At 46.0% G+C, this 14,300-nt stretch overlaps 1 protein-coding gene and 1 long non-coding RNA gene across 6 annotated transcripts in view; one reads left to right on the forward strand and one right to left on the reverse strand.

Moving 5' to 3' along the window:
• Positions 1–13,335, reverse strand: part of MYOT (myotilin) — a 35,029-nt gene extending 21,694 nt beyond the window's left edge. The window contains exons 1-2 of the mRNA XM_065029926.1: positions 11,847–13,335; positions 330–403 (exon numbers count right to left, since the gene is read on the reverse strand). The gene's annotated coding sequence lies outside the window, so the exon portion shown is untranslated. The remainder of the gene's footprint in view (positions 1–329; positions 404–11,846) is intronic.
• Positions 1–14,300, forward strand: part of LOC110359503 (uncharacterized) — a 39,766-nt gene that overhangs the window by 7,791 nt on the left and 17,675 nt on the right. For 2 of the 5 annotated variants that reach the window (XR_010466128.1, XR_002414744.2), the window contains 2 exons: positions 802–921; positions 5,447–10,354. The exons of 2 other annotated variants lie outside the window; for them this stretch is intronic. This is a non-coding gene — a long non-coding RNA (uncharacterized LOC110359503). Of the gene's footprint in view, positions 1–801; positions 922–5,446; positions 10,355–14,300 lie in introns of those variants that run through there. One more of the 5 variants, XR_010466127.1, reaches the window with a different exon arrangement.

Consider the following 14,300-nt stretch of genomic DNA (forward strand, 5'->3'; position numbering starts at 1 on the left):
TGTGATGACTCTTGCCTCTTAGTCACTTGCTGAAGATGTGCTTGAGCCGATCCTCTCAAAATATTTCTAGAATGCTGCAAACAATAATTTAAAATATGTGTAACCTGCTCTTTGAGGGTAGGTTACAGATTACGGCTGAATTAAAGTGGTGTAGCTGTGGTGAACTGAATGGCTGCTAAAGGCTTCATTGGCTGAGGAACCAGTGGTGAACAGAACACTGGTGGCTTTCCACTTGTTCCTAGCATGGGGGGTGAGGAATAAAGAGGACAGGATGGAGACAGAGTCTTCAGGAGGCTGAGTATACTTGACCCAACAACGTTTGCACTTACTGTGACATTCCTCTGGCCCTGTCAGAATGCTGGGACTTGCAAAGAGGCTTAGCCTTTGGATTTACACTGTGAACCTGGAAAAACAAACACAATTGTAAATGAATGTTCTTGGTTTGGATCTTGGTTCGTCAGCCAGGAGAAGGCATGGAAATTGCTGAATTGACTTTGGGCTGGCTGTAGGAGCAATATATATCCCCTGCTGATCTCTTTGGTATGATGCAACGCTCCTGAGCTGCTGACGTGCTACAGGGTGCCCTGGGATTTGCGTTGCCCATCCATCAAGCCAACTGTTCACCCTCTCCTGCTCTTAGCACCTGCGGCATTGAATTCAGAGCCTTATTTTACATTGTATAGTACCTGATGTTGTCACGTACTGCTGAGTCCTGTGTTTGTGCCTGTATGTGTCTGTGGTCATGCAAACAGTACCTTAAGGTATTGGCAGATGGTTACAAAGCTGCTGTTTCGTTTTTAGTGATTGGTTGCTAAGGCCGCTGTCCCCTTGTGAACTCCTCACCTGTTGAACCTTTGTGGCAGTATTGCTTTGTGTTTGCAGCCTGCCAGGAACCAGATATGAGTGGTCATGTCTTGGCAGGTAAGAAGTCTCTCCTTAAGGTTACAGTTGTTTCTCTGCACCCTGACGGAGCTCTAGGTCAGACAAACGTATGTGTTCCTTCGGGGTCTGGATCCTACACTTGATGCTCCTGGTTCCATATGGTATTTTTTGGTACTTACAGCATTTGTAACATGATAGGTAGAGTAACTTCAAATCTGGGGTCTTCTAGCTGACTGTTACCCTGTCTTGGAGCCACATTTGTGTGGTTGCAGATAGGTACATGGAATGAAGATATGGAGGCATCTCAACAGACAAGGATTTAGTTAACCTGAACAGGTCAGTAGGCTACAAAAGCACCTATGTCATCAAATAAAACCAGTATATACCCTTCAGAGGCTTTGCATAGCCATTTGGTCCAAATAATTTATTTGTGATCTGTTCTTTCTCTCTCCTGCTTTTTGTCACCCTCCAAGACAGTTATAACTGATTACAGTGAAGGATATTTTGCAGTCTAGTGTGATTTGACTGGTGTAGCATGAGACAACTGCAGGCAGCCACGGGAGACAATGAGCTGCTGTAAGGCAGTCAGGCACCTCTGATGAGAACATGTCACTGTGTGTCTCATCCAAACCCATAGTGTGTTACCCTTGGCCTTGATCCAGCAAAGCGGTTACACGTGGACTTGGACCACCCATGGCCTTCATATTTCTGTCTGTTGCTCTCAAGTTATAAGTATCTCTCAAGCAGCTCCAGGATGGCTCCTGTCCAAGGTTGTGCCACGTGGCCATCAACAGGGCTGAGCCGTGATGCAAGGTCTGCTGGATAATCCCAAGCCCTTGGATGTGGGAGGAGGGCCTGGGAAACCAATGTTGTTGAGTTGCCCCGGGTTCCCGCCGCAAACCAATCCTGGCTGTACTCCACCACAGATCCCTGCAATGCTGTTGGCATTGCTCCTTGACATCTGTCAGGTAATGGTCAATATAGTTGGTTTTCAGGACCTGTGAAATAGGCTGATTTTCTTTTTTTTTTTTTTTCTTTTTTTCGCGTCCTGATTTTCTCACAAAGAAAAAGGGCAGTGAAAAATCAGATGTGCAGATTGTGAAAGGAGTTCATGGGCTGACATATCTGCTTTAAAGATCACCTCACGTGACTGAAACAGCATTAACCAAACTGCATTGGAAAATGTATGTCTCCCTTTCGTCTGTACAATAAAAGAGTTAATTCTCCTGTAGATCTACCATCACTCTTGGTTGTTCCACTCTAGCTCCAAGTCCATGGTTGGTCTGGAACTGGGCAAGACATGCACAGAAACAGAAGGCACAGACAGACATGCCCCTTAGCAAGAGTGAGTGAAGTGGTCGGAGCTGGGACTGTGGTAGGCTCTGGTGATCTGAGCCAGACATAAGATCTTGGAGAGAGGTTGTTCTACTGGAGTGAATAGCAAGAGCTTCTGACATTTTAAGAATTTTTTTTCAGAAATTCCAGCCATAATAAAACAGGCAGTGAACCTAAGCACTAAGCAGGAATTGCAGTAGTTTATGAATTTGTGCTCAAGACAGTTAGTTGCATGGCATCAGTTCCTGAATGCAATGATTAGACCTTCTGACATGGCAGAGGCCATGGCCAGAGATGATGGCTGTCAAAATTGCAAGTGAAACTGGACTGGTGCCTTGTAACACGCCAAGCAGTGTTTACCAGTGTTTACAGTAAATGCAGTGTTTGCACAAGAAGCTATATATGTGATGCAGCTGCCAGTGCTCGAGAAAGGCTAAGCTAATCTCTTGCCAAAGCAGATCTCACTAGCTCAATTGAGAGGAGACCCCATCGCTGGGAAGTCTATTTGTGCTTGACTGCTGTAGGTGTCTAAAGCAGAAGCCATCCTTGAAACCCACATTGCTTGCAACACCCTGGTTTATGGACAAACTCATCCTTCATGTGCATGCTTTATGTTAGATGCTCTGCTCTTATGTTCTGTGGTCCTTCCATTTCACAGTTTGCTCCTCACAAATGTGTTGGATGCTTTCACTGTTAATATTGGATTTGGATAAAGATTTGTTCATGGGAATAGATAAAAAGCTTCATCACTGGAACAGTCACTGTTTTGGTCTGAATTGCCTGGTTTTGTTTGAAGCCTAATTACATTGGGATTAGGTTATTTAGTACACCGGGAGGCTTTCAGGTGTGCCAAACAGGATGGCAGGTGCTGCTTTAAATTGCAGAGTGAATGTAGGAGAGTAAATGTACAAAGAGAGTTTGGACTCTGGTTGCAACGCTGACCAGCCCTCCTACTACTGGTTGGTTTTGCGTCACTGAGACGGTGGCTTGTGCGAGTGCAAAGCTGTCTTGTGTGTGAGGGTGTACGTGCTGTCCAGCTAAGGAGTAAAAACGAGAGGAGGCAATTCAGCTTCCAAGCGGACACTGTAAGGTCACTCTGAGCTGTTTATTCTCTGATGTGTCCCCTTTTCTTTAAGTTCTGAGTGATTGCTCGAGGCTTCTTAACTATCTGTTTTCAGACTCCTGAGATTCTGTTCCTGAGTGCTGCTGAGCTCTATATGTGATGTGACCCTCTGTCTGTGTTTCCCTTGCTGAGCACGGAGATTTTCTGCAGCAGGCTGGCGGAAACGCTGGGACTGTATGGCTAACGCCCTTGAAAGAACATATAGCCAAGGTTTTACCTTGGTGAGTCATTCTAGCGGTCCTAGTGTCTCATGTAAATGTCAGCCTTTACTTAGTGTAACTCTAGATCTTTGTGAAGAGGACAGAATTAGACTCAGCCAAATGAAGAGTCCAAGGACCTTTGCAACCCAACACCAGAATGATTACAAGGTACATACAGATCACGCTGTTGACTCAAACCGTAATGACGACATTCTAGCATTACCTGAATAGTTGACATGGCTGCAGAATTATGCTATATGCAACACTAGGACAAATTTAACAGAGGGTTAGGAAAGTATTAAAACTGCATGGAGCCCTTTTGCCAGGTGTTTAGATAATGGAAAACCCATTAAATCTGTTTTAGGAATAAAACGAGCAACTGCTGGATCTGAAATATACTGAATTGTAAAGAGTGTATGTAGGGGGGAGGAGAACATTCTAAGTTTTACACTTAAAAGTAAGGCAGACTTAGACTGCATCATCATGTACCAGCATGTCGTTTATTTAGAAAACATGGTAGTTATAGATAGTTATATAGATAGTTATAGATAGTTATACAGGATAACAATCTTCAGTCAATTTGAAAATGATACATTTTGCAAGCCATCTGCATGTACCTGATGGTGTTACTCATTTTTATAGAGGTGTTTGAGCTTTGGGAGTGTATGGTAGACACTTGAAGATCTTGTAGCACTATCCTATATGGTCTAACTGTGCTATGAACATAGAACTGCAAAGAATGAAGCTTTCCTGAAGGCACTGGGGTGGAGAAGCCTCTGTCTGGAGCTGTATTTCCTCTGTGCCATATGGCTAAATGGGGAAACTGTCACCACTTGAGTGGTGAGCTGTCTAGTTGTGAGTTACTTGGTAACATGAATATGTTATTTGAAAGTGGCTTCTCTGTTGCTCCTGGCGGGGGTGAATAACAAGACTTCTGTAGGAAGTGAGAAAAGAGTGATTTTATTTGTTTCTCTTCCCATACACAAAGGTTATCCTGAGATGACTGGTTAGATTGCAGGAAAATTTGTGATAGTTTCAAATTGTGGAGTAATTTCTTAAAATGATGAGTGGGAAGTGCAGGTTTGCACTGGCTAAGACATCCTGAAAATAAGCAAGTAGCTGGAAGAGGTTATTGTAGCCATTGATAGAGTGTTTACAGAAGCTGCAGAATCCTGATTGGATTTGAAGCTTGCTGAGTGTTTTTCTAAATTGTAGAAATGCAGCTGAACACTGAGTGTGTTTCAAAGACCATTTTTTTTTTGTAGCATATTTTCGGAACATGTTGGACTGAAGTGCAATGTTTCAAAGGCACGTTTTCTGTGCATTGGGTTTTTGATGCCTCCCACCAAGCAAGTAGGATATTAGATTCGCATCACAAAAAGTGCATATGGCACTCCTGTGGGCATCTCCATACCTGCTGTTCAGGAAGGGCAGAAAGGTGCACTGGCTTTCAAGGACAGGCTTCCTCTGGGATTAACAAAGATTTTCAAGCACGGAGAGCAGCACGGCTGCTGAAATGCATGTACTGTGCTCCATGCTTGAAAGTCTTTGCTAAGCTTAAGATGAGTCTATCTGTCATACAGACTGGAATGTCACAAAGAAAAGAACATTAGTGATCTGAATGTAATGGTGTTTGGGCAACAGTAGCCTTAATACGGGAAAAAGCACAGTAGAAAGCTTAATCTTGGAATTAGGTAAGGCATGTCCCTGGTGAGATGGTGTTTGCAAACACAGCCTGTGTATGGCTCAGATGAAGGCTGGGTGATGTCAGTGTCCATGGGCAGCAAGCAGGGCTGCATGTACTCAGGGTGTTATTGCTTGTGGTACATGTCCCACTCCAAGTGCAGCATGAAGAGATGAGGACTCAGTATCTCTCCCATCAAATCACCTTTTGATTTCCTTGCAGGTCCCTGATCCAGCCCTTGGAGGACAGCGAGGTCCCTCCCGGTGTGGCTCGGGGGCCGCCTAGCGGGGTGCAGACTGGTGGCCCTGCTGCCACAGCCGGGCTCTTCGTCCAGCGGCTGGGGACTGCTTGCAAACTAGCGCTTAGAGTGAATTAATTTTATCCCTCATATTACATGCCTCTTCCAAGCACAGCTGTTTCTCAGGGCTGGAAAATCCTGGCTTTCCCTCCCCTTATTTGGATAACAGCTGAAATGCCGACAGATATTGGACACTTGAATAAAACTGGAGTTCCTAGAACCAAGTGACTAAATTCCCTTTTTAAGCACCGACATGAAAAGATGCCTAGAGCTTATTTTAAGAGATGTTAAGCTTCCACTTGAAATCATAAGGCTCCATACTTGTTAAAGTAAGTAGATTCATGTCAAATGGAGATCCTGGTTATTTGCTTCCTTTCTTTCCTATAAAAAAAGCCCCAAACCCTGCCCCACTTCTTTGCATGCCAGAGCATTACAGGAATGTGGAAGGATTTTGAGCCCAGACTGCCTGAAACATGAGGACTGCAGATCCTGGGGAGTGTAAATGCACGAAGACTTGGGTGCCCGCGACTGTAACCTGCAGAGTATGTGCAGATGTGAATAAAGGCAACGATATTTGTGGAGTCCCTGGTCATCCTGATCCAGCCACCTGCTGCCTGTGCTGCAAGTACCTGTGCTGAAAGTTCATGTTGCACAGGCACATCCCAGTAGTTTGGTGGAGGTTTGGGCTCCTTTGTGTGGACCCTAAGGAGAAGTGTTTAGTGCTGTGGAAAGAACAGCATTTCAAGAACCTGAAAACTGCTATTTCTGCAGTTAGGATGCTATATATGAACAAAGCTAGGCCAAGTTGTTTCCTGAAAGCTCTGGGGAAACACCCACAGGCCTGCTGTCTTATGGATTACCCCTTCCAGAGAGCTCTGTGTTGTCAATGCTTGGACCAAGAGCCAGTGCACTGGGGCAGTGCTGAGTTGCTCAGGTACAAATCTGTGAGCTGTCTGGCCCATCTGTTCCCCTCCTTGTAGCCCGCCAGTGGCTCCTCCTGCCTGCACCAGCCCTGCTCTATGGTGAGAGGGGGATGAACCCAGTTCCAGCTCTCCCTTTCACTGCTGACTGCTGGAGGATGCTTCCCCATCCTGCCACTGATACCCGTAGTGAATAATGAAGCAGAGCCTCAGCCTTAACACAGAAGACAACCCACCGTCTTTTTTTAAAGTAGAAAATACCACAGTATGCTATTCAGTCAGCAAGTAAGCTAAGCTTTCCACCCTAGAATACAATGGTGATCCTCTGTGAGTCATAAGGAAAATTAAGTTAACGGGCCCAAAGAAGAGAGAGATCAGTCTCGCCAGCTCGATACTTGATGTGGGGCACACCTTCCAAGGAGGTGGATGTGTCATTCCAGCGGGTTTAGGAGAAGATGGGAATTGTGTGGTCAGTGCATATAACTGCGTATGACTCTCAGCATTGCTATCCAGTGCTGCAGCTGTGATTTGCTGTTTCTGCTGCCTGTGGCTGTACTGTTATATTTGCACTTTCTGGAGAACACAGCAGGGTCTCATCTCCGTTGTCTCCAAACCAGACCTGTTACATGTGTCTCATCTTCTTTGTGAAGAAGGCATTTTTGTGAACAGCACTCTATAAATTGTGACTGCTGTAGCATCAAGCTGTTCTAGTAACTACGGAAGTGTAAAAAAAGCATCTTCTGTCCCAGAGCCTCTTGCTTTTACTTAGCTGATTTATATTTTTTTCAATAGGAGTAAAGAGAAAGTATATCCTCAGGTGGGAACATATTGAAATGGGGTGTTTTTAGACTGATAGCTGTAAAGTTTTGATCAGAAGCAAATGGGAATCTGAGGTAGCTTTCCCAGAGCCTGCATAATAGTTTTCTCCAGTGCTATACAAAGCAGCATGTGCCTGCTGTAACTTCTGCCTTGTCTTGTAACCCAAGTGTGCCCTGGGTGGTCATCCCACAGCATGTCCTGACGGGTGGTCTGGTGCTTCTGCCATATAGCCCTGATATCACCAAAGCTGGTGAATCCAGAGATGACCTGAAGCTCCTGAGCCCTCCTACCCTTTTGTCTCACTGCACGTGAGGCCCCTGGCTGTGGAATGGAGAGAGCTGCAGTGACCATGGAGGTGAGTGACAGTGTTTCATGCACCTTGGCTGATTTCTAGTGCCACAAGAGCTGCTTCAACCTGTGCTCCAGGCAGGGAAGCTTGTGCACAGGAGTAGCAGCACATAACCCTCCAGTCTACCCATTGCTGCACCTTGCATATGTACCCATGGTGAATTCTGGCCTAAAAATCTTGTTCTGGTTCAGCTCTGCCAGTCCTGCTTGTGCTGGGCACATGTGGGTACAGAGCTGCTGCTGGGGACTCGCCACTGCCTGGTCCATCCCCACTCCAGCCAGCTGAGCCACCAACACCCAGGACGGGCAGTGCCAACCTTCCGTGAGTGGAGCAAAGTCAGTGGGTGAGATTTAAACTTCTACAGTTAAACAAGAAACCCAGGATCCCCCTGGAGACTGTTTGCTTGAGGGGAGTGTTATTTAAAACTGTCTAATCTCAGGTTTCCCTGATGTGCCAGAAGATGGTTTTAGCTCACTTGTCTCCTGACAGAGGCGTGTCCAAGCTGTCCCGTGTCACCATGTCAGTGGCTCTGACCTGAGGCACCTTCCCTGGGGCAGCGCGCCAGGGCTGTGTGGTTTCCCTGGAAGCTGTGGGGTTTGCAGTGGGCATGTGGACTGCTGGGACCAGTCGTGGTCACCAGAGCTGGGTGACGCTGCCTCCATCCACACTGCTGTGTGCCGTGCCGGGGAACTGGGAGGAGAGCATCCCAAGGATGGGGCCTTTGGCCACCTCATCTTTGGCCACCTCCTGGTCACACTGGGACAGGGCTTGTCACTCTGCTGTCATCTGAGGAGCAGAATTATCTCAAGTGACTCAACAATGATACTAGAGTAGGATCTTAGGCTGTGGGGTGTGTCAGAAGCTGGGGATGCAGCTGGCACTGATGCCAACACAAGGAGGGGATTTTCAGTCATTTTGGCCTTCCTGCAAAGGCTGGAGGCAACTGTGTAGTGGTGCAGAGCTGGGGTCTCTTAAATACTTGCTCTCAGTTCCGAATCTAGGCTAGGTCCAGTCTCTGATCTCTTCCGCAGAGAAGCTAGAGCAGCTGTTGACATCTGGAAGAGAGTCTGAGTCCACACCAACAGCTCTGTGGTTCCACCAGTGGGGCTCATGATGCTTATCCAAAACTGCTGGAACTCAGACTGCATTATACCTGCTGCGATATTGCCATGAAGCTCAAAACAGGGATTTGTTGCACTGTAAAAAACCTATTCCAGCTCAGAGCTTCTACGCAGAGTATAAATCATGTGTGCAGAGTGCATATAATCAGAGTATTGCCAAACACTGTAGTTTAGATGCATGTTTGGAGAACTAGGGTGTGGACTATGAAGCAGTTAAAAGTGCCAGTTCCCAAGCCCATCATTATTCATGTTGCCTAAATTAAGCAACTACTATATAGTCAAACGAAACTTTAATGGGGAAATTATTTTACAAAATGCAAGTAATTTCATTGAAAATTGAGCTGGCAAAAAGTGCTACATAAAATTAAATAACTTGCACAGATGTTTCTTGAATGAAAAATAAATGCACACCTGGTCTAATGGCTGTTTTTTCCCTCTAGGGAGCATCAAGACTGGACTGTCTAAGCTCTCACAAACACCTCTTATGACAGTGATATGTGCCATATCCTGTGTTCAAGGAGGAGAAAACGTTAGTTTAAATGCATAGTCATGGCATTCGGGCTTCTACAAAGTACCGTGTGCCTGGTTTATGCTGAGCAGTGAGCTCTTAATTGTTGGGGAGACCACACGCAGGCTGTACAGCCCCAAACACTCCAGGAAATACGATCGGTCTAATTTTAGCTACATGGACAGCATTTGATATGGAAGCAGCTGGTGTCATACAAATCTGTGGGCTTGTCAAGCAACCCCAGTGCATTGCTAAAGCAAATCTGTTCATTTCCACTCAAAGGCAATCTAGAAAGCCAGGCCTGGTTTTAGCTTGCACTTGACTCAATATAAATCAAAGCTGTAGCTTTGTCACCATAGATGTGCAGTGCCCAAACTCTTAGATTTTAATGCCATTTCATTAGAAAAGTGAGACAGGAGTTATTTTTCTCATGCTAGCACATACCTCTTCCTGTTTACAATGGGTGGAAATGTTTTCTGGACATGCTCACTCTGTTCCCCTCTTGTGAAAAGGTTTTCTAATGTAAAAAGTTTATGTAATGAAAGCCAGTGGTGGTGTGAGCCTAAGCTGCTGGCAGTCTCTTGATCTGCTAGATATCATGCTAATTGCTCAAGAGTATATCTGGGCAGTGATCTCAGTTGGTGCTCGGATTGCCGTCTTTTTGGCAGCTGAGACACAAACTTCCTAGGTAGAAAAGCCCTAAAAATACAGCAGGGCTTGGATTTTCTGTCTATTAGAGGGTGACAGAGAAAGCATGTCTGTTAAACCCCTCCTCAAGTGGCCCATGAGCAAGCTATAATGCTTAATTACTGGAAATTCTGAAGAAAACAAAAATGGCAAGTCTAGTGCGTACCCAGCTGCTCTGGAAACTCTTCTTGCACCAACATTCAGCACTGAATGCGGCAGCATCCGAATGGCCATGAACCAGTCAGTGCTGCAACCAGAGCTGCCAGCAGCCCCAGCAGCGCGAGGGGATGTCCCTCAACAGCCGCAGCCTTTGGAAATTAGGAAATGATAATGCAAAGGCATGTGTGTAGTGCAAGGCACAGGAGAGCGAGGGCTTTGTCTCTGCCTGCCCTCCCTGCCAAAAAAATAAATAAATAGTTCTGTTTAGAGAGCTGGTTGGTAAATGCATTTAAAATGTTATAGGTTAAATAAGCAACAGAAGTAAAGGAGAGTTAAAGTTTTTTAATAGTATTTGTAGTCAATAGACAAACTTCTTCTCTCAGGCAGTGCAAATGCACCACTGAATATTCTTGTTATGTTTTGCAATAACAGCTAGGAAATTTCTCTAGGAGATAACACAGTGTTATGGGCAAAGCTCTTGAATACTCCAAATCTGCTAATTAAAAGCAAAATATGAAAAGGAAGAGATGATGTCTAGGCAACAGAGGGAATAAAGTTCCTTTCAAGAGGCAGATCCTCCCCTCATGGTCACCTGGCTCCCTGCTCTGCTGAGAAAATACTTGATCCTCAACTGTCTTGTCATTTGGAGCTGGGAGGCCCCAAAATCCCATCCACCCCTGGCCCTTGTTTTTCCTACACTCTGGATTAAGCCTGTGGATAATGTGCAAGATGTTTGTTGTGCCACAGGGCTGAGGTTGTGGGTCCCGCACTGCTGGGGTAGAAAAGGTTCCTCTACCAGCTGCCTGTGCAGCCTGTTCCTTGGGGTCACCCTCTGCTGCTGCCCTATTGCAGGGGACACAACCACGGTATCCTGCCTCCGTAGCCCCTGCAGAGGAATATCCAGGTAATGTGTTTTCCTGGCACATGATGATGTCTTTGGGTTAGTTCACTGGACAGTGAACTTTTGTGGCTGCAAATGATGTGGTGGTAGAGGATCAATCTGCTGCTGCCAAAAGGTGAAGCAGGGGGTGAAAGACTAAATCCACATCCCATGTCTGTGGTTCTAGTTAACTTCATTATGTACTCATAGTTCTCAGCACTATGAAAATGACTCTCACTGAGAGGATGCATTATATTTTCTTGCCACTGTCTTCCCTCTAGCATCCCTATCCCTTCTCTTTTCTTTTTAACCTGCCCATGAGCCATGATTAGGAAGAGGCTGTGGACCCCAGATGATGCTCTGCTGCACAACTGAGCCCGCATCCCAGCTGAGTGTGTTGTGGACCATTTGCCTCTTCTCTCAGCCCAAGACACTAAAAGAAGTACTGGTGCGTTCTCTGCTTGTAAAGTAAAGTACCTGGCTAATGAAGTGAGATGTTCAAGGGGGCAGAGCTCATCATGGCTGCACCCCTTGCACATGTACTGTGGAGCCAGGATGCCTTTTGGTTGACAGTGGAGTCCTCTCTTGCTTTGGAAACCACAGTCTTCTTGGGTTTTCTGGGTGGGAGGGTAAGAGATGCTAATGCAGGCAGGAGGACTGAGCCAGGTATGCTGTGGGGTTGGAGCTCCTCATTTGCCAGGATGCTCAAATGACCGCCCTTGATAATCCTACAGGTAAGAGCAGAGCTCAGTGTGCCAGAAAGGGGAATGCTGCTTTCTGAAATCAAAAATCATAACCCTGCATCTCCTCCCCACGCTCTGAAAAGCCCTCATGTAACTCGAGAACATCGTTAGTATGCTAGAAATTAAAGTGTTACTCACCTCTCTAAGGCATCAGTTTGGTTTTGGGGCTCTTGCTGCCAGCAGCTTGAGTCAGAGCTGAGTCTTGAAGTGGAAAGTCTTGTCTCCACCAACTCCCCTCCAAGGACTGAAGGCTGTCTGGGGTGGTGGGTTACATTTCTAATGTTCAGATCCCTGCTTGTGAGTGATGGCATGGCGGGAATGTCAGCTGTATGGGAATAAACTGCAGCAATTTATTCCCTCCAGCTGGCTTGAAAGTCAATAGAGCAGCACTATTAGCTGCAACAAAATAGGTCCACTGTTGTGAGACACAATGGTGGCCAGATCTGTAGTTGCTTATAATTTGACATGCTAGTTGTCCAGAGTGATGGAAAGATGCCAGCTCAGGTTGATTGTGACTCTCTATGTTGACAGAGGGCCAAGATAGAGAAGTGAGGCAAAGCTTCATTAGTAGCAGGACCCTCTTATACAGACCTGGAATGTGAAGAATTTCCTATTCACTTGGGTTATAAAGAAAACCTGAGCTACTCCCTGGTCCCCAAATGCTGAGGAATGCAGGGGGATAGTTTGGGTCCAGTGAAGCAAGTATATGTCTTGCTGACTTGAATGGTTTCACATCAGCATCCTTCAGACTTGGTAGAAGAGCCATGTAAAGCTCATGGGAACTGGAGTGATGTCCTGATGATGACAGAAGCACAGAGCCATTATGTGCTTAAGTTTCAAGCCAGGTGCATTATTCAGTGAGGTACCATGTAGGGGAGGAGCTGGAGAATGGGATTTTCTGAAGTGCAGGGTTGTGTCTGTGCCCAGTGTTAGTGCAGCAAGTTTAACTGGAACTTTCTGTGCTCCAAACTGCTGGTTAGCAGCTCATTTGGAGGAACTGCTCTGTGTAGATGCACAAAAAGTAGGATGAGACATCTCCAGGCAAAGCTGCCCATCACTGTGAAAGTGTCTGTAAAGGAATTGGATCTTGTCTTCTACCATAGCAGTGCACTTCCACAACTGAAGACCATTCAGTCTGGGCATTGTCAACCTTTATCAGTTCTGTGACCATGAAAATAACCCAGCTGCTTCAAGAAGCCCTTTTGATACCCTTTAGATACCTTTTGTGGGATTCTGAAGGTATTCCCCAGATTCATAGTTCAAAAATATGACTTGCAGTTGGGTTTCCTGCAAGCACAAGCTTGTAAATTTTTCCAGTTACCTGCTTGCTTCCTTCATGCTGAACTCCAGGAGCTGTGCAAAAAAAGGTGTAAATTACTTTTGGCTAAAGCCTCTCTCCTGGCACTGTTATTAATGGCTGCATCATTTTTTTTGTGTCACAACAAATTGCATCAAGGCCATCTGGGCCTTGGGTGAATCCTCCCCTCCAGCAGGGACTATGGTGTAGGGATGCTCTGGAGCTGCATCTGCTTCCTTTGGCTATCTTTTGCCTCCCCAGTTCTCATCTGTGCTTGAAGACCTCTGAGGAAGGGGTCTGGAACTCCAGGATGCTGCTCTCCCTGTCCTGTGGACAAGAAACTGCCCCAAGTCAATGGGTTTTACTTGGATCCTCTAGCTAGACAATGTAGCCCAAGGAATTTAAAGTATTAATCACCTCTTGATGGCGTAATCATCAGATGAACTTTTGACGCTGGCTTGAATGCAGGAGTGGTGGGAAGAGACTGGCTATTCCAGCCATCTTAAACCCTTCCCAAAATGGAAGAGCAGCTGGCGCAAAGGCGACAAATGCTGGGGCCCTTTTTCCTGAAGTGCTTTGTCAGGGGCCTCTGAAGTGACTTTTCAGTTCATACCACATCAAAACCTGATGCAGACGAGTAGTTATTTTTTAAAATTTGTTTTTATTTTTCCAAGAGGGATTTCTAAATGGAGGAATGTAGGTAACAAATGGTCTTGGTGTGAAAATGAACGGATCTGCTCTGTGGAGAAAGTAGGTATCTTCACTGGCAACTTGGCGCCTAGGATAGGGTTGATAGTAAGAAATGAATTTATTCTTACAGTTGGATTCAGAGTTCAGGCAGAAACTTCTCACTTCTGTGAGGAAATGCAGCACATCTTCCCACTCTTGCTTGAAACAATGGAGCATAAGCTGGTGTTCATGCCACAGGGGAGCTTGGGGTAGGGAGGGCACTTGGCAGCGCTACGGATTTCGAGAGAGGAGCTCCAGGTAGCCTGGCAGGCCCCAGTTGGCCTTTCCCAAAGAGTGATTTACCTCTGGTAGTCAGGAGCTGCTTGACGCTTGCTGCTGGAAGGGAGGGTGCTGAGCAGAGAGGTGTGCGAGGACAGTCTTCTGCATCTGCCCGTGGTACATGTTCAAAGATGGTGGTGACCATTGCTGGTGACAGGGCTTTTCCTCTATGAGATCCTCAGCGAAGTGCATTGAACATGATGGCAAGTCAAAAGTATTATAATCATCTGTGAACAGTGAAGAAGAGACTTTGGGAGGTTTAAGTCACACAGAGGTGTCATTGCCAG

This window comes from Columba livia, chromosome 14 (genome assembly GCF_036013475.1).
Source record: "Columba livia isolate bColLiv1 breed racing homer chromosome 14, bColLiv1.pat.W.v2, whole genome shotgun sequence".
NCBI classification, from domain to species: Eukaryota; Metazoa; Chordata; class Aves; order Columbiformes; family Columbidae; genus Columba; species Columba livia.